The sequence below is a fragment of the Pagrus pagrus genome (genome assembly GCF_965226575.1).
Source record: "Pagrus pagrus genome assembly, chromosome: 14".
Lineage (NCBI taxonomy): Eukaryota > Metazoa > Chordata > Actinopteri > Spariformes > Sparidae > Pagrus > Pagrus pagrus.
The window spans coordinates 27,207,334-27,223,592 of NC_140198.1; the positions used below are offsets into that span (position 1 = coordinate 27,207,334).

A 16,259-nucleotide genomic window follows, 5' to 3' on the forward strand; every position below is an offset into this window, starting at 1 on the left:
AGGGAATGTGAAGCTCCCTGAGCAGGGCAAAGCGTTTAGAAAGGGGGAAAAAGGGAAAAGGGAAATGGGGGGGAGGAGAAGGGAGATCAGTGAAAAGAGGAGAACGTGAGTTTAGGAAGAAAGAAGAGAGAGAGCAATGGCAAGAATGAGAACGAAGACGGGGGGATGGAGAGGAGAGGAGAGGAGAGGAGAGGAGAGGAGAGGAGAGGGAGGGCTCTGGAGATGGAAAAGCAGGGAGGACAGCGGATGAATAGGAGAGGGAAAGTGGATATGTGGAGATACTTGGCTTTGGCCCCATCAAAATAGCGGTTGTCATGCTAACTCAACCCTCCTTCCTCTCTCTCTCTGTCACACACACACGCACGCACACACACACACACACACACACACACACACACACACACACACACACACACACACACACACACACACACACACACACTTTCTATTTCACCTTCAGACCCCGATCCTCTCAGACAGTGTCTAATCAAATGCAATACTCATTAGAAACATGTTTGACTAACATTAAAAGAAGTAAAAAGATGAGGTAAGAAGTAAAAATGTTTTCTGCCTCTACTTACTAAAATGTCATGTTTTGTAGTGACTACAAAATATATTAACTTTTACACAAAAGTACAAACAGGTCATTTCAAACTTTTAATCATTGCTGTTTTTTGTTTTTTTTTAAACTTTGATTTATATCCAAGCTGCCCGTGCAAACTCTTTCCAGCCAATGTATACTGATACAGTGGTTCCTCAGTCCTGGCAATTATCGTATACAGTGTATTCTCACACTTAAACTTCAAGTTAAAGCGCCCACCAACCTTCTGTGCAAACACATTTGATGAAACAGCCTCAGCTTGTGCCGTCTTCAGTGAGAAATACTGTACAGTCTATTACAATAAGCTCACAAGACAAAAGCACAGTAACAGGTGTTAGCTGTGACACATGAGCAGTTACTGTGTGTTGGCTGATCAAGGTGTCAGAGGAGTGTGTGTTTGTGTACGTGAGTGTGAATGTGTGTGTGTTTGTGGAGGAGAGCTTTTTGTACCGGCATCAGCAGCACATATTTTGATGCAAACTGAATTTAAATTTATTCCCATGTTTTTATAAAGGACAGTGAGTTATAAAACTATTTGGAATTTAACACATTTTAGTTCTAAACCGGCTCTTTGCTCATATTAAGATGCAAATGTATGCACATATTTTAGACATTCATTAACGCCACCTGAACCTTATTGTGCTTAATGGCAGGTTTAACCTCCTGTGTTATAATAGACTAGGATAATGCTTGTAATGCTGTGATATTTGTGATACTTGATAAGCTGTATTATAAAATTATTGTTCTTTTTCATAAGAGACAGGTTCAAACCTAATATGAGGAATATTTGTCGGAATGTGACACTGTTGTTAACAAAGAGTATGAATTCCATTTATTTAAGAAAACATGATAAAATACTGTAAATCCTGCTGTGTTGCTACAGTGACCACATTTGATGATTGACTAGCAGAAGAATAATTTGGATATGCAGCGATTTTTCAACAAAAGCCATGTGAGATGTTGAAAGGTTTTTAATGCTCAACTGGATTGACTGAGCTTTTGATACAAGGAGCACCAGTACACAACAGCCTATGTGAGTTTAACCCCCTATTATGCCGGACTGTTGAATGACCCGCTGGGGCACCGTGTCACTGTCGCATTAGGCCTTGCCTATTTGAGAAAACAACACACCCTGCGTTGCAGTACCCATACTACTATACTATTTAGTATGCCAGAAAAATATTTAGTATGTCCCAATATGAAGTATGTGAAATGCAGTATGCCAAAAATACCAGGATGTCCTACTACATCTGGTCGCATTTTGCAGCCAGCATGCTTTTCTGGCTATTCTTACCTGCAGCCCTCTGCGCAGCACAAGATACGTCACATACATCACAGTGTGTCGCATGGATATTAACAAAGCTGAGAGAGCAGAAACATTTGACAGCTCACTGACAGATGACAGCTCATTTGACAGAATGACAGACAACGTAATGACAGATGACAGCACGTTCAAGTGTAACTACCTTCTCTTTGTACTCCAAAATTATGTGCGAAGGCTGCGCCGGATATAGGTGCAAGAGGGTCAAAGTTTATGGTGCACTGTCATAATCAAGTACATGTAGCATGTCCCAATTATATGCATACTGCATGCAACAGTATGTACTTTGTTAGGGCAGCACCAGTACGTACTAAAAGTGAAAAGAAAAAAGTATGTGATTCTGAATGTCTCATTTTGTGGTCAATGTCCAGCTACACTTATAAATAAAGGCATTTATAAAAAACAAACAAACAACTAATGCCTTAAAACACTCACCACTAACTATTGGCTTCATTCAGGATTTGCATTCTTGTCTCCTGGGTGAAGGTCCTGCAACTGACCCACCCATCCACCACAACCTCCCCCCCATAAGGACTTTCTAGCTGTTCATCATTTGTTCCCATCATTATCGCCCCCTGCTGGCACTGCACCTTCATACACGGTGAACTTTTCGTGCCAAGGCATTGCAAACCATCACGCCCACGCGCTGTCCTGGGGATTGGCGGGTCTATGACACGTTGTGCTGTCAGACTGGGCTGGAGGGTTATATGCAGTGTGAAACATAGGTAGTGTTTTCCACTATAAATGCTGAGACATACGTAGTCATGAAAAAGACTTGACTGAGACATTTGTTACGCTTATAGTCACTTTACTGTGATGTTTCAGCTTCACCGTGCAGATTGATGGATGTGCAGAGTTAATTTAAGACTGTTTATACATTCATCAGTGGTAATGTAAAGCAACACATGTAATTTTCAGGAGAAAGATAGTGGATTATTGGGTCCAATCATCAGATTGTGAAATACTGATGTTTCCCAAAGTGGAAATATTTGAAGATCTGGGGATGAGACTCAACAATAAAACCACGTTTTACATAAAGTTGATTTAAATCTCAGTTTCACACTTTTAAAAAATCAGCAGGATTTCTGAGATCACAACCACAACGTAATTTGGGAACCAATCAAAGTCCAGTATGCATCTTAAGTGTGATGTGGAAACTTGGGAATGAGAATGGATTTTTTAATGAGTGGGAGACATGTTGTGTTTAGCATTTGAACTTTTTAAATGAACGATATTTGAATATTTATAGTGTTTTTCAGCGAGAGAGAGGGAATGTCAGTGATGCTGGTAATGTGAGGTGTCTGCACGGAGCCCAAAGGATACTAACAGACGACACCCACCCAGCCACAGTTTGTTCACCCTGCTGCCATCTGGAAAAATAAACAGAAGTATCTGCTGCTGTACCACCAGACTACAGAGCAGCTTCACTCCTCAGGCTATGAGACTCATAAACGTATTAGTGTTGTAGTAGTTATTTATTAATTAGACTGTATGTTTTTTTTGTGTAGCTTAGAAAATTACAACAGAAATGTCATTTTACAGTCTTGAGTCGCTTAATGATGAAAATCAAATGAAAACAACTTGAATCTTGAAACCATATCAGCCACAAATTATTCAAAGCATAGTATTTTTATATGTTTTAAAACATGTCAGCAGAGGGTTTTAAAAATGTTGAATATCAGAGTGAAAATGAGAATTTTCTTCCCAATTGAGATAACAAATTGGATGTCAAAATAAGTAATAATAAAACAAATGAATAAAAAAAAAAATTATGCACAGTTGAAATAAAAGTGGAAAACCTGTAAGCCATTGGTTAATACTTTAGAATTTGGCCTGATTGTCCTCTGTGACTCGATGCTTTGAGGTTTCTCTTTGCTGTGCAAGTCAAAAACAGAAATCATGTTGAAAAGGCTGAATGGTCTTGCAAGTCTCTCCAGCGGTAGATGCTCTCTGCTTCCACCCGGGCCAGCAGAAGCACCTGAGTGGAAACATTAAATAAAACACACACAGACAAGTCTTTGTATGTGATGCATTCTTCCTCTTAGTCACAAGTGGGCCAGTTATGGCCGCCCTATGACAGGGAAACACCAAACATAGAGGGGTTGGACGTTGTTTCCATAGAAACAGACCTCATGCGAAAAGGTCACTGTCAAAGGTTTTTCTCAGAAAAAGGCAGAAGGATTATAGGAGGGGGGCAGTCAGACAAGAACAAAAAAAAAGCAGTTTTATTATCCATTTTTATACACCCCCCCCAAACCCCCCACCCCCCCAAACGAATATTCTAACAATGATAAAAATGTAGGATTTAAATAGCGCAATTACATGGCTGTGAATGGTGAGAGCCCCCTCTCTTTTTTATTATTATTTCTTTATTCTCTTTTGAAGTCGGGAATTGAAAAGGGAAAGTGGTCGACAGCCTGTGCGATGCCTGAGCTTTGTGTTTCGGTGCAGATACGTCGCCTGCCTGCCCCCTCAATCACTGGCAGTTCCTTCCTCTCTCCCCTCCCTCTCAAGTCGTTTTAATTAAGTCAGTCTCACTGGCATGGTAGGCAAAGATAATTGGAGAGGGTTTTTGGATGCCATTTACTCTAAATGGCGCCTGTTTCTTCCCATTCTCTCGCCTTTTCTCCACTCCCACAGCTTCTCCCGCCACCCCTCCCCTTCCGCTCCTCATCTCCTGGCAAGGAGTTACCTATCTTCCCTTCCCTTTTTCTCTGCTTCCATCTTATATTCAAACGTGAAATATGGATTAACTTCTTCTGTGCGGCTGAGGGGACGACTTCCTGTGAATTGCAAATTTTGGCCAACACTGCAATTTATTTGAAATGGCAAATCAGGCAAAGCAATTTACTGGAAATGAGGAGGTTCTTTGAACTTTCATCCTTTGAAAAAGTTTGTGTTTTCTCATTGCAGGGGGAGCATCTGCAAAAAAAAAAAAAAAATCTTATAGAAACATCTATTCTGTGCTTTAATGAAAAAGTACAATTCTGAGAAACAAGGGCTTTGATTCACATCTTTATTTGTGTGAATGAGGTGTCAGGAATGCTTTAGAAATCTGCAGGCATTGAAGAAAATGCATGAAGTTCAGAGTTGGATTCATCTTCCCACATTGCTTCCATGTGTCAGGAGTTGACTCTTGCATTAAAACCAAACCAGATTGTGTTCATTGATTACAAAAAAGGCCCCTCTAGCTCTAGCCTTAAATCCACTTGTAAAATATGGGCTAACTTTGTAGTAATGTACCGCACGTTAAGTATAGCATGTAGCCAGTGCAAGATTGACAGGCAAAACTACACACAGTGAAAGGTGGAAGGACATGTGTCCATACTAATCCATGTTAGCAGCACCACCAATGTTTCAATGGTCCACGCTCTATGTCAACCGTGTGGGATTTGTCAGTGTGTGTGAGTGTTAAGTGTTCGTGTGGGGCTCCCTCTATCAATCAGGTAGGGCCGGGCCCTGCTGCTGAAAGGGGGCTACAGTGGGCCACCCATCCAGCCAGGCGCTCTGGGGAGATCCAATGTCCTTAGTGCCTTAATGCGCTCCAGATGTCCCTTCAGCCGAGAGAGAGAGAAAGAGAGAGGGGAACGCAGAGGGAGAATGTGAGGCTTTAGTAGCTCAAAGCAGACCTCGATCTGGCTCACAGACTGTAGCTCTGGTTTGTCAAACGTTCTCCTCAGGGGGGTTGTTGTTGATGCACCTGCAGTTTTGTGTTTTTGATAGCTGAAGAGAGTTACTTCCCCTTTTATAACATGCCGAACGGCAATTGGTTTTGTCTCTCAAATAAGTGTGTATATATCTTTGTGTAGTCAATGCAGTCTGGTGTGGCTTTGTCTTCTCTGCCTCTGCCTCCCTCCCCCTCCAAACATCACTCGGTGTAACTACGCTAAAAAAAAAAGCATTGTTCTGAGCAGTAAACTTCTTTTTACTACCTGGCTCACATGGAATAAAACAATGCTAGTCATTTTGTTAATTACACGCAGTATGTGCTGGTAGACCTGTTTACTTCTAGAAAATGCACCATATGAAGGATGAAACAAGCCGAAGTGGTTTGTTTCAAAATACCGTACCTCTGTGTACAAGAACGACTGTGCTGAGACGTGTTATAAGAAAAATAATAACTGTTTTCAGAACTGTTCAGCTGGCCTTAGTAAACTCAGCTAGCTTAAGTTATTAATATTATTTGCAATTGCCACCATCACCAAAACTGCTGATTTTACTTTGTTGGTGAGGAATCTGGTCTGATATGAATTTAACATATACAAAATTTACATTACATAATTCTGCCATAAGGGATATACAGTATATGTTATTGATAATTGGATTTTAAACAATTAGCTTGTTACACAATAATAATTCCATGACATAGGAAAAACTGGACTGTGTGTAGTAGAGCTAACCATCACATGAGGCTTCACTGTGACTCCACTCTGTGCCTGCCGCTCTAATTCAATCGGTCAGTTAGAGCAGCAGGCGTTATGGTCCTTCGTCATACAGTTGCAGTTGATTAGGTTTAGGTAACAAAACTACTTGGTTAGGTTTAGGAAAGCATTGTGGTTTGGGTTTAAGTAAGTACGCTAACTGTTGGCTTTTGGTTTTACACTGGTCTCCTGGGTAAAAGTCATTTGTTTGTCTTGCCCACACATCTATCCCGTCCTACTCCTCATGCATGTCCTCCTTAGCTGCTGTAATCATTACTATGACCACTGGAGGTCGGTGCTTAACAATAAGCTGAAACACGGGGCGTTATAAGCTGCTTGCACAGTCAACCTATGTCATTATTTGTCTGATGAGGATGAGCTGAACAGGAGGTTCAAAGACTAAAAATAAAATCATGAGTTTTGCACCTTTTTTTTAATCTTGAACAAGAGATTAAGTTCTCCTCTGTGGCAGTAAACACAACACATAGGCGTGATGAAGAGTAACATTAACTTATCCACCATAACAGCAATGTAAGTAGCTGGGATATGATTATGCACTGACACTCCACCACAAACACCAGGACAGGCTCTCATAGCAGAGGCTAGCTGAGCTACAACACAAGTACCCAAACAGAAACTCTCTCAAAGGTGCATTAACATGCCTGTAGTGGCTGTCAGAGCTCCAGCAGACGCCCAGATGGGAGCTGCTGATCGCTGGTTAGTTCTGATGACCGACACAGCAGCCACGCACGCTGCTATCCATACTCCATTCAGTGTCGTCGCATACTGTATAGCCACAAGGCCACGCCTCACACAGATGTTACACTCTACTCCTCTTTTGCATTTTCAAATTTACAGGAAGGGAAGGTCCTGGAAGAATCTGAGGTTGACTTCAAACCCATTTTCTCATGCTTCTACTACTGCCACTGTTACTTTCTTTTTAACCGCCGGCCTGACACTCTCCATTCCCTTCTTGGCTTTTTCCATGTCCATCCCACAGCCTGCAAACCTCTTTTTCTCTGCCTTTACTCGTCTTCCTATCCCTTTCTCTCCCACCTTCCCTTTTATTTTGAGCTCTCTTCCCACCCACCCCTCTCTTCACAGTGTGCCTTCTCCTCTCCCTCCCTCTCCGTATACTTCTGCCGTCCACCCCTCTGTCCATCCTCCCCTGCCACGCATGCTCCACGCCTCTCCCCGTGGCATTTCAGAGGAAATTTAATATAGGTTTGTTTGGTGTTTCCAAGAATTCCATTCCGCTGCCGGCTCTCTTTGCCCCCCGACACTAAGACAAACAGAGGCCGTCCAGCCAAGAGCAGCAAACACCACTGGTGTTGGCCTCATTATTTGGTCTTCGCATTTCAGATGACTCCAGCTCCACTTCATTTTCTGTTTGTTTCCCTCTGCCTCACTTCCTTTATAGATAGCTTCAACTCTGGATCTGCTGCACCTCCATGTGCAGAAATATATGAGCTCATCTGAAAAAAAGATCTGAATGCATACCTCATCATACAGTGTAGGCTGTATCCAAAGAGCATTTAGTTACCTTAAAGGGAACATTTGACTGCTTCTTGCACTACCTACCAGGGCTGTAAACAAATCTAAATACATCATGAACGGGTACTGTGCTCTTTACTATGTCCTACATACGACTTCTCAGAGTCATACCTCTGTCAAATTGAATACAGACATCATACACACACTGCTACAATCAGCGGAACTCACTCTTTATACCGGTGGCCAGATTTGCTAGAAAAATGAAAAGAGGTGTTTCTTATAACTTCAGATCTTGTTGTCAGCACAGTGTGGCAGGAACTGCTAGCAGCCAAAGCAGAAGGACTTTTCATGATGCTGATTTGCCAGAAGAAGCTGTAGATAGTCTTACATTTGATACACAGACATTGAGTAAGGTTCATCCTCAATAACTTTTCATCAGTTTCCACCAGATTTGTTGGTCAGTGCAGGGAAACGCTTGGTTGCACACATGCTGTTTTTCCTCCATGATATTGAAGGCTGTTCAATCTAGATGGAAACTGAGGGGCTGAAGTTGGGGACTGTCTAACAAGTGCATGCAAATGAGCTTTCTCACTCTTTTGCAAAGGAAATACACACTTCAAAGCAACTTTATTTTCATCTGGGCAGCCTCCCACTTTATTTACAATCTTCTTTTGTTTGTTTGCCCTGTGAAATGTTATTAATTATTATTTACCACTTATTTAACTTCCTATTGTATTTCCACCTGGACCATGTACAGTCAAACATCTTAGGTACAGTATTTAGTCCAAATTATATGTTATTTTGTATATTTTGCTGGCAGCTAATGTTGTACATATACATTTAAGAAGGAAAGAAAATTTAACCTAGAAAACTACACGTGGACTCCATTACCTTTTGGATTATGCTTTAAAGAGAAATTCTGGTATTCTTAAACCTGGACTCTATATTTACATGTTTTGGGGTGTAAATTATTTGCCCTTACCAAAAGTCTTGAAATCAATCCAGCAGATTGTGACTCCAACTTAATCATTTGGGGCAACTCGGCTAAGGATGAATCATATACTGTATACAACAAAATAGGGCTCATGTGTGGAATAGCGGAATCCCCCTTTAACAAACAAATGGACATGGGTGGAAACAAAACCTTTTCGGCAGAAGTATTAAAGCATTCCAAACAATTTCTAACAACATCTGGTCCAGCACGTCCAAATGTGAATACAGATGTTTAAACAAAATAAACAGATAGTAGCGTTGTGTTACAACCCGTCCTACAAGCTTATCTCAGTTTTAATGGTATGGCAGAAACCTTTAGAAGTATCTAAACAACAGGTTTTTGGAAATATAGAAATATATTAACAGCATTTCAGCATTTCTGATTTACAGCTATAGCGTTTGGTGGTATGCTAATGACCTTGGACAGCTCTACCACACCCAGTTACCAGATGTCTCCTCTTTACTCCCTGCTTTGCATGCTCAAAGAGTCTGACCTGTCATTACCCTGGCTGGGCTCCTCAGTGCAGACTTGTCGTACATGCCAGTCTGCTCGGTCATCCTCTGCTTCTGTCTGGCGTGCAGCAGCTCTTTGCCTGCCTGCCTTGTCCCTCCAAGACAAACTCACTACCCTCCCCTCCTCAGCCAGAGCTCCGCTGACACTCAAGTGGCTAACATTGCCGACACACACACATACAGACATGCACAAGCACACATACACATACACAGAGAGAGAGCCACCCACCTGCTAATCCCTTTCTCATTAATCCCCCGCCACTCTCCTCAAATATTCCCTTCTGCTGATCTCATTGTGAGGGAGTGTGTATGTGTGTGTATTGGGGGTAGTGCAACAGGACCTTCTGCAGATGCCTGGGTCCATTTCAGTTCAGTAGAACATTTCTAATTTTCAGCATATGCACACCTACACCGAAGTTGGGAGGAACTCAACCTCAAACACCAGTTGTGCAAGCCCAGGGGGATGTGCTGCCAGGCTCACTGCTCAGGATTTTCTTCCCAGCCTTGAATGGATGATAGGAAATTGCAAACATGTTTAACTATGTGTTTAAAAGGCAGATCCAAAACAAATGAAAAACAGCACTGCCTAAGTGTCCTTTTCCCTTGTCTGTAACTCTACTCTGTTGAAGGTACAAACTTCTACCAATAATGGAATTAGAAATGGCACTGGCAACTTTCAGCTCAGCCTCTATTCATGGCATGTTGCAGTATCTCTGAGATGGAAATAACCAAGTCATCTTGATCAGCGTTCCAAATCTTCTATCTTCAACCCAAGCTGTTTAAACTCATGCCATGTAGACTATAAAAACCTAAATGGGGCATCTCCTTCTATCATCTGGACCTTCTTATCATTGAGACATACGCACACCTGAACCCACTGACTGTCTTTCGTGGTGTCATTAGCTGTGTTCCCATGGTAACATTCATCCTATTTATATTTGCAGGACTATTCATGACAGCGACCAAAACCAACTCAAAGTGATTTGAGTGATTTTCTGGAATATTGGATTAGATTGCTGGCATGCTATTGTTAGCATGCTGATAAGCACGCGTGCTAAACTTTACATAGGAAATAAGAGATTGCAGTAGACACATTCACGTTACTAAGCTCACTGTCATTTAAGTAAAACAAAGTCTGACATGGTAACACTGCGTCTCAGAAATTGTGTTTATTCGACTGTTTTGCAACAGCATTTACCGTACATAATGTGAAAAATATTTCAAAGACTATTGTGTCTGTAGGATTTAGTGTCATCTAGTATGTACATTGCAGATTACAACCAACTGAACACCCCTTGACTCACCCTCTCCTACGGTGGCCAATAAAATCACAAAAAAGTCAGTGTTCTCTAGAGCCAGTGTTTTTTCCCGTTCGTGCCCTTCCATAAACATGGCGGTGCAACATGGTGGACTCCGTGGAAGAGGACCTGCTCCCTCTGTTGATATAAAAGGCTCATTCTAAGGTAGAGAAAACACGTTCCCTAGTCTCAGGTGATTATACACGAATGAAAACACATTTATGCAAATAGATCCCCCTATATCCTACACACTGGACCTTTAATGTGTGTACCAGCCAAGTCACAAAATGTTCTGAACAAATCAGCAACAGGTTTACAAAGGTTTTATCTGCTCTTTAATGTAATATATCATAGCAACGAGAGCATGATTGATGTTTTCATGGTTATGTTTAGGCACATGGAGCACTTGTCTAGGTTAGGGAAATATGGTGATCTCAGTTAATTCTTAAACAATTGAAAATGACTCATAGCAATGGAACAGCATGTTTACTTTATTAACATTTAAACAAAACCACAACCTTGCCCTAACCTCCCCTTAACCAAAGGACTTGTGTTGCCAAAGCCTACAACAAACTAACGCTTTATCCACTTTGGCTGCTTGTGTATTGCGTGGCGGTTGTGTTGCTGAGCTGCTGCTGCTCACTGGCATGTGTGTGTCCACACAGGCAGCGTTGCTGCTGCAGCGCAGCTCCTGCCTGTCCTATCTGCTTACATGGAGTTTGCCATTGATAATTATCAATAAATATGATGACGTGATTTTCCTTTACCCCGTTGAAAGAGCGAGAAAGTGGGAGGGGGAAAGAGAAAGAAAAGAGAGTGCAGAGGAAGAAAAAACGCCCTTCATCGGTTGTGTGCATTCTCTTCATGTCTGTGACGTATTCTACAGATACAGACATTAAAACTGCAGTGAAACTCTGGTACCACGGCGATATGACATTGACATTAATGTTGATATGACATCATACCAGGTCGTTTTTGGGTCTATTTTTGCCGAGAACCACGTGTGTCTTGCGGTAAAAATAGGCAAGACTCCGTATCTCTAAATGAAACACTGCTGCAGCCCTGTTTGACACGCGCTGGAGACGTGCGAGTCACGCTGGCAGTGTTGATGCTCTAACCTGTTATCATGGACGCTGAAATGAAAAGCAAGACGTTCTGCCACGCACACACGCTGCTCACGCAGCCAGTGTGTCCAGCCTGTGAGGATGGTCACTGGTGGCAAAGACTTGCGCTTTAAATGCTGACCATTCACCCCTGCCACTTCATTGCCACAGAATATAATCCATCCAACGATCTTGTTTCCATCAAAACATATTTACTACATGTTTATGAGACAGGGTTGGCCAAAGAGCTTCACCTGATGAGCTGAATATGTGGCTTCCCCCTCAGAACAACCCTGATTGTCTTTGCCTAAGTATTAGTAGAAGGCCTCAGTCAGACAGAATCATGTGCTGTGGTGATTAGCTGTGGGGTTGTGTGACGATGTTGGAACGTCATTCCGCCGGCTGTTTGTGTGATGAAACGTTGTGAGCTTTAACCCTTGCTGATCCAGAAGGTGACAGTATTGACCTTAAAGCAGTTTGCTAACAGCCTTAAACAAGGAGACACTGCCATGTTGCTACTAGCATGACTGTCCTACATCGACAGATTAAAAAAACTCATTTACTTGAAATAAACTAAAATAAATTTCAGTCCGTGCGCAAGACCAAACTGGCTGACTATATCATTATATTACATTGTGTTTTCTGTCATTCATGCTACCAGTGTTGCTAGCCACTCTGATAGCTGTCCAGTCTGACTGCTTGCTTCAATGGTCGGCCACCAACATGAAGCAGGGTTGTTTCTCCAAAGTTGATTCTGTTTCACTTTTTCGCCACAGCCAAAACACACTACTCTCCCCGAAATATATGCTAACAGGCAGTGTGCGAAATACTGGGTCGATTAACCCATGAGACCCCCTGAAAGCCTCAAAAGCAACATTTGAAGGGGGTCTCAAATTTTGTCAAAAAAATAAAAAATAAAATATTCTATTTTCACTAAAGGTCACTAAAATGTGTTTAAGCTCACCATGTCCAGTATTCAGAATCCAAAACATTTATTCACAAATATGTTGTATTTGTTGCCAAGCGGAGCAGCCGGTCCTGCGCACGTATGCAAATTAGCCATGTGCGCCAAACAGAAGAAAGAGTAACGTTGAGAAGTCACACTAAACATGGCTAGCAAGCTAAAGCTAAACCAGAGTGTATCACGCACACACTCTGGGTTCACATCCAAAAAGGCGGCACTCAGAGATGAAGAGGCACCGAAAGACGGTGCTGGTGCAGCTAGCACAGTGGGCCCACTCGGTACCAGAACAGAGGACCCTCTCCCACCCAGTGACTCCCCAGAGGAACAACGTGAAGTTGAGGCCGAGTGCTCCGAAGACGCAGCAGGTGCTGAGGTAACGTTAGCTGCTGCTGCTGCTAGCACAGGTGACCTGCCGCTGGTTGGACTAGAGGCAGGTGGGAATGGAGAGACCGCAGGTTGTGTAGGCCTGGTGGTTGGTTGTGGTCTCAGAGAGAGCACCCGCCGTGGTGATGTCTGGCTGGTTGTATCTAGCTCAGTTTCAGCAGCAGCAGGTTCCTCATCCTCCTCTCATCCCTCATTAAGTGGTGACTGAAAGTTATTATTACAGTAATCGTTTCACATTGATTTCGCGGACCTCGCGGTAAAAACAGTTCAAATTTGGAGCGATATTTAGCTCCTTTCCCAGTAAGCTAGCGTGACATGTTTGGTATCAGCGGATTCATTTCAATTTCAAGATTTCTATGACGCTCATGGCTTAAACAAATCTTAAAAACTAAGCCTGCGACAGCCTTCAGAAGACGGTAATGGTAATGCCAGATGACCCACCATCATTTTCAGAGGGTTAAAAGTTGGCCAAGAAAGCCAAGAACTGAGGTGGAGAATAACTCCACCTTTAAGATCATGGTGATCAATGAGGCAGAGTATGATTAAAATAAACATGTCGTTCTGTTTTTCACATTTGGATGGTTAAATTATGTTAGAAAACAGACCTACCATTATGCTGCAGTTTAATTTCTGGCCTATTCAAACAAGACAATTTCATATAAAGATATCACGTAACCTTGATTTTTTCAGTGTGTTACTATTACTGGTGCATTCTAGTCAGATTTAATTAGCAATGGAATACATTATTCTTTCAGAATTTGCTAAAAATGTGTAAGTGAAAGTGAAAGTAGTCCATACAGTATACAACAAACAAACCACAGCCTCACTGACAGAGCATTTGTTGGTTCAGGTTAATTTCTTGCATCATTCTTGTATTGTATTATATTAAATTGTGTTGTATTGTATACTGTGGGTGTTCATATTTCCAAACCCAGTTGATTATGTCTTACCATTGCCACTAGCTGGAGAAGCACCAGTTGATGGTGTGCCAACTCCCCTGTGCGTGTTTTAAACAGTCTTTATAGTCAGATCAAGCAGACTTCAGATGAGACTGTTACATTTGTACTCAAAAAACTGAAGTCAAACAAGCCACTCTACTTCATCAATTCAATTAAGTGTGGAAAGAATTAGTTACAGTTACTTCATTTCTAATTCAAATGCTTTTGAGTTTGAGCTGTCAGCTCTTTGCTTGAAGCACAAACTTGGTGCACCCAGCAGATTGTATCATTTAGCCTGTACAGAGTAAAATGTTAAAGCGAATAAGCCACCCAGCATCCACTGCCATTCACTTGTCAGTCACGTCGCCTCACCAGTACCTAAAGTTGTTCTGGAGTGACACGGATGGCGCTCACTCGCTGTGATAAGGAGGTATCCTTTTTAAAAAAATAACCTTGCAGATGCAACGGTAGATAAGCTGCACAATGTATGTGCCAGCAAACATGACAGCGGAGGACGAGGAGGACTGAAGTGGTGGGGGGAGGGGGAGGATTCAGCGGGAAACTCTTGTAGATTACATTTCCTCTCCATGAGCTTGGCCGTTCCAATTTCAGCCTGAATTTTTCTACCTTCAGTGTTCTGATGGTTATCAGCTTAGCGGAGGAAATGCTCCTCCTGTGTGTGTGCCGACCGCAGGACGCAGACACTCTGCCCCGCAGCACCTTTCCACATCAAAATGCCTCAGCTGCTTTTTTTTTTAAGTTGGCTAAACACAGATGAATGGATCACAAGGTACATGCGGGAGTACAGCTGTATATGCACATATTTCATGCTAAAAACACCCATAAATGTCTTTGGCTAAGAAAACAGGATGACCTGAATAACATCAGCTCTCCTCTGTGTTCATGACATACATGTTTTATTTTAGTAAAGGAAACCAGTGACATTATTAATCAAGACATGATTAAGGAAGCTGTAGATGTGAAAAAGAGCATTTACCCCAACCTTAAAGGATTAGGGCGGCAGTATTTTTTATTTTTCCCTTTGTCAACAAATCTCATTAAAAGACCAAAACCAACAATGTGTAAGTCGCTAAAGTCTGTGACACATAGCTCTGTCAGTCGGTCAGTCCACCACTTTGACGGTTTATTGTATAAAATCTGGATGGATTATAATCACTTTGGTGATCCTCTGACGTTTCCTCTAGTGCCATCCTCAGCTCAGCAAAAATATTTTAATACTTTGGTTTATGACAAATACCTGCAAAACTGACGATTCTCATCACTCTCAGCTTTACTTTGCGTTTAGTGGTAAGTGGCAGCATTAGCAGGCTAACATGCTAAGCAAGGATGGTGAACATGGTGCACATTCTCTACATCCGGTGAGTCAGAGGAGCATGCTGACGAGCATTTAACTCTGTATCTAAGCACAGCCTCACTTTCATGTAGACTCTTGTTAAACAAGGCTCAGTAATTTCTGTAAAGAGCTGAGTACAACAGTTTTTAGCAAACCCTACAAACAGGAATAAAACATGAGTACATTTGCTGGGGACTATTAGCGTTCTGATTCGATGTGCTCAGAGTATTTCAGGAAGAAGGAGTAGGACTAAGTCAAAATAAACTACAATGCTCACATTTATCATTCAGGAATATGTCACCAATTGTAACAGTGTGTAGTTTTTAACAGTGTACAGAGGAATGAGATGTACCAGGCTTTGGATACACACAATGCTGCCTGTCATTGTTGGTCTGGGTCTTCTTGTTAGATTTGCTGACGACAAGGAAAATGTAGAATACTTAAACTAATATGGCTTGAGAGTTAAACATCATCTCATCCATGGTTCTGAGTCTTCTGCACCACACAGACGCTGTTGCAGTGCTATTTTTGTTGGTGGAGGGGAGTGCAATGTTGGCACTCTCCTCCCACCCCACCCACCTGCTTCCCAGGAGTGTGTGTGTGTTCATGTGCCTGTATGAGTGTGTGTGTTTGTTTTAGGAAATGATGCAGCGCCAGTTTGTGTAAATTTATCCACGACAGAGCTGAAACAAAAATAAGTTCACTGAAGCAGGTCCGACAACCATTTGGTCGCCACGTGCCATGTTTGCCATGTGTGCGTTGTGTATGTAGTGGAGCATGTCCATGTTCTTATTATCATTTTTTATGTAGGAGGATTGAGGCGTGTACGGCAGCCTACTGGGAGGAAACAAACCACGCTGGCACTTTTGAGCTGG

General features: G+C 42.1%; 1 protein-coding gene across 2 annotated transcripts in view; it reads left to right on the plus strand.

The window, feature by feature from the left end:
- pknox2 (pbx/knotted 1 homeobox 2) overlaps positions 1-16,259 on the plus strand; it is a 106,697-nt gene that overhangs the window by 39,638 nt on the left and 50,800 nt on the right. Inside the window, exon 1 of one of the 2 annotated variants that reach the window (XM_084373981.1) lies at positions 12,975-13,081. The exons of the other annotated variant lie outside the window; for it this stretch is intronic. The gene's annotated coding sequence lies outside the window, so the exon portion shown is untranslated. Of the gene's footprint in view, positions 1-12,974; positions 13,082-16,259 lie in introns of those variants that run through there. 2 annotated transcript variants of the gene reach the window in all.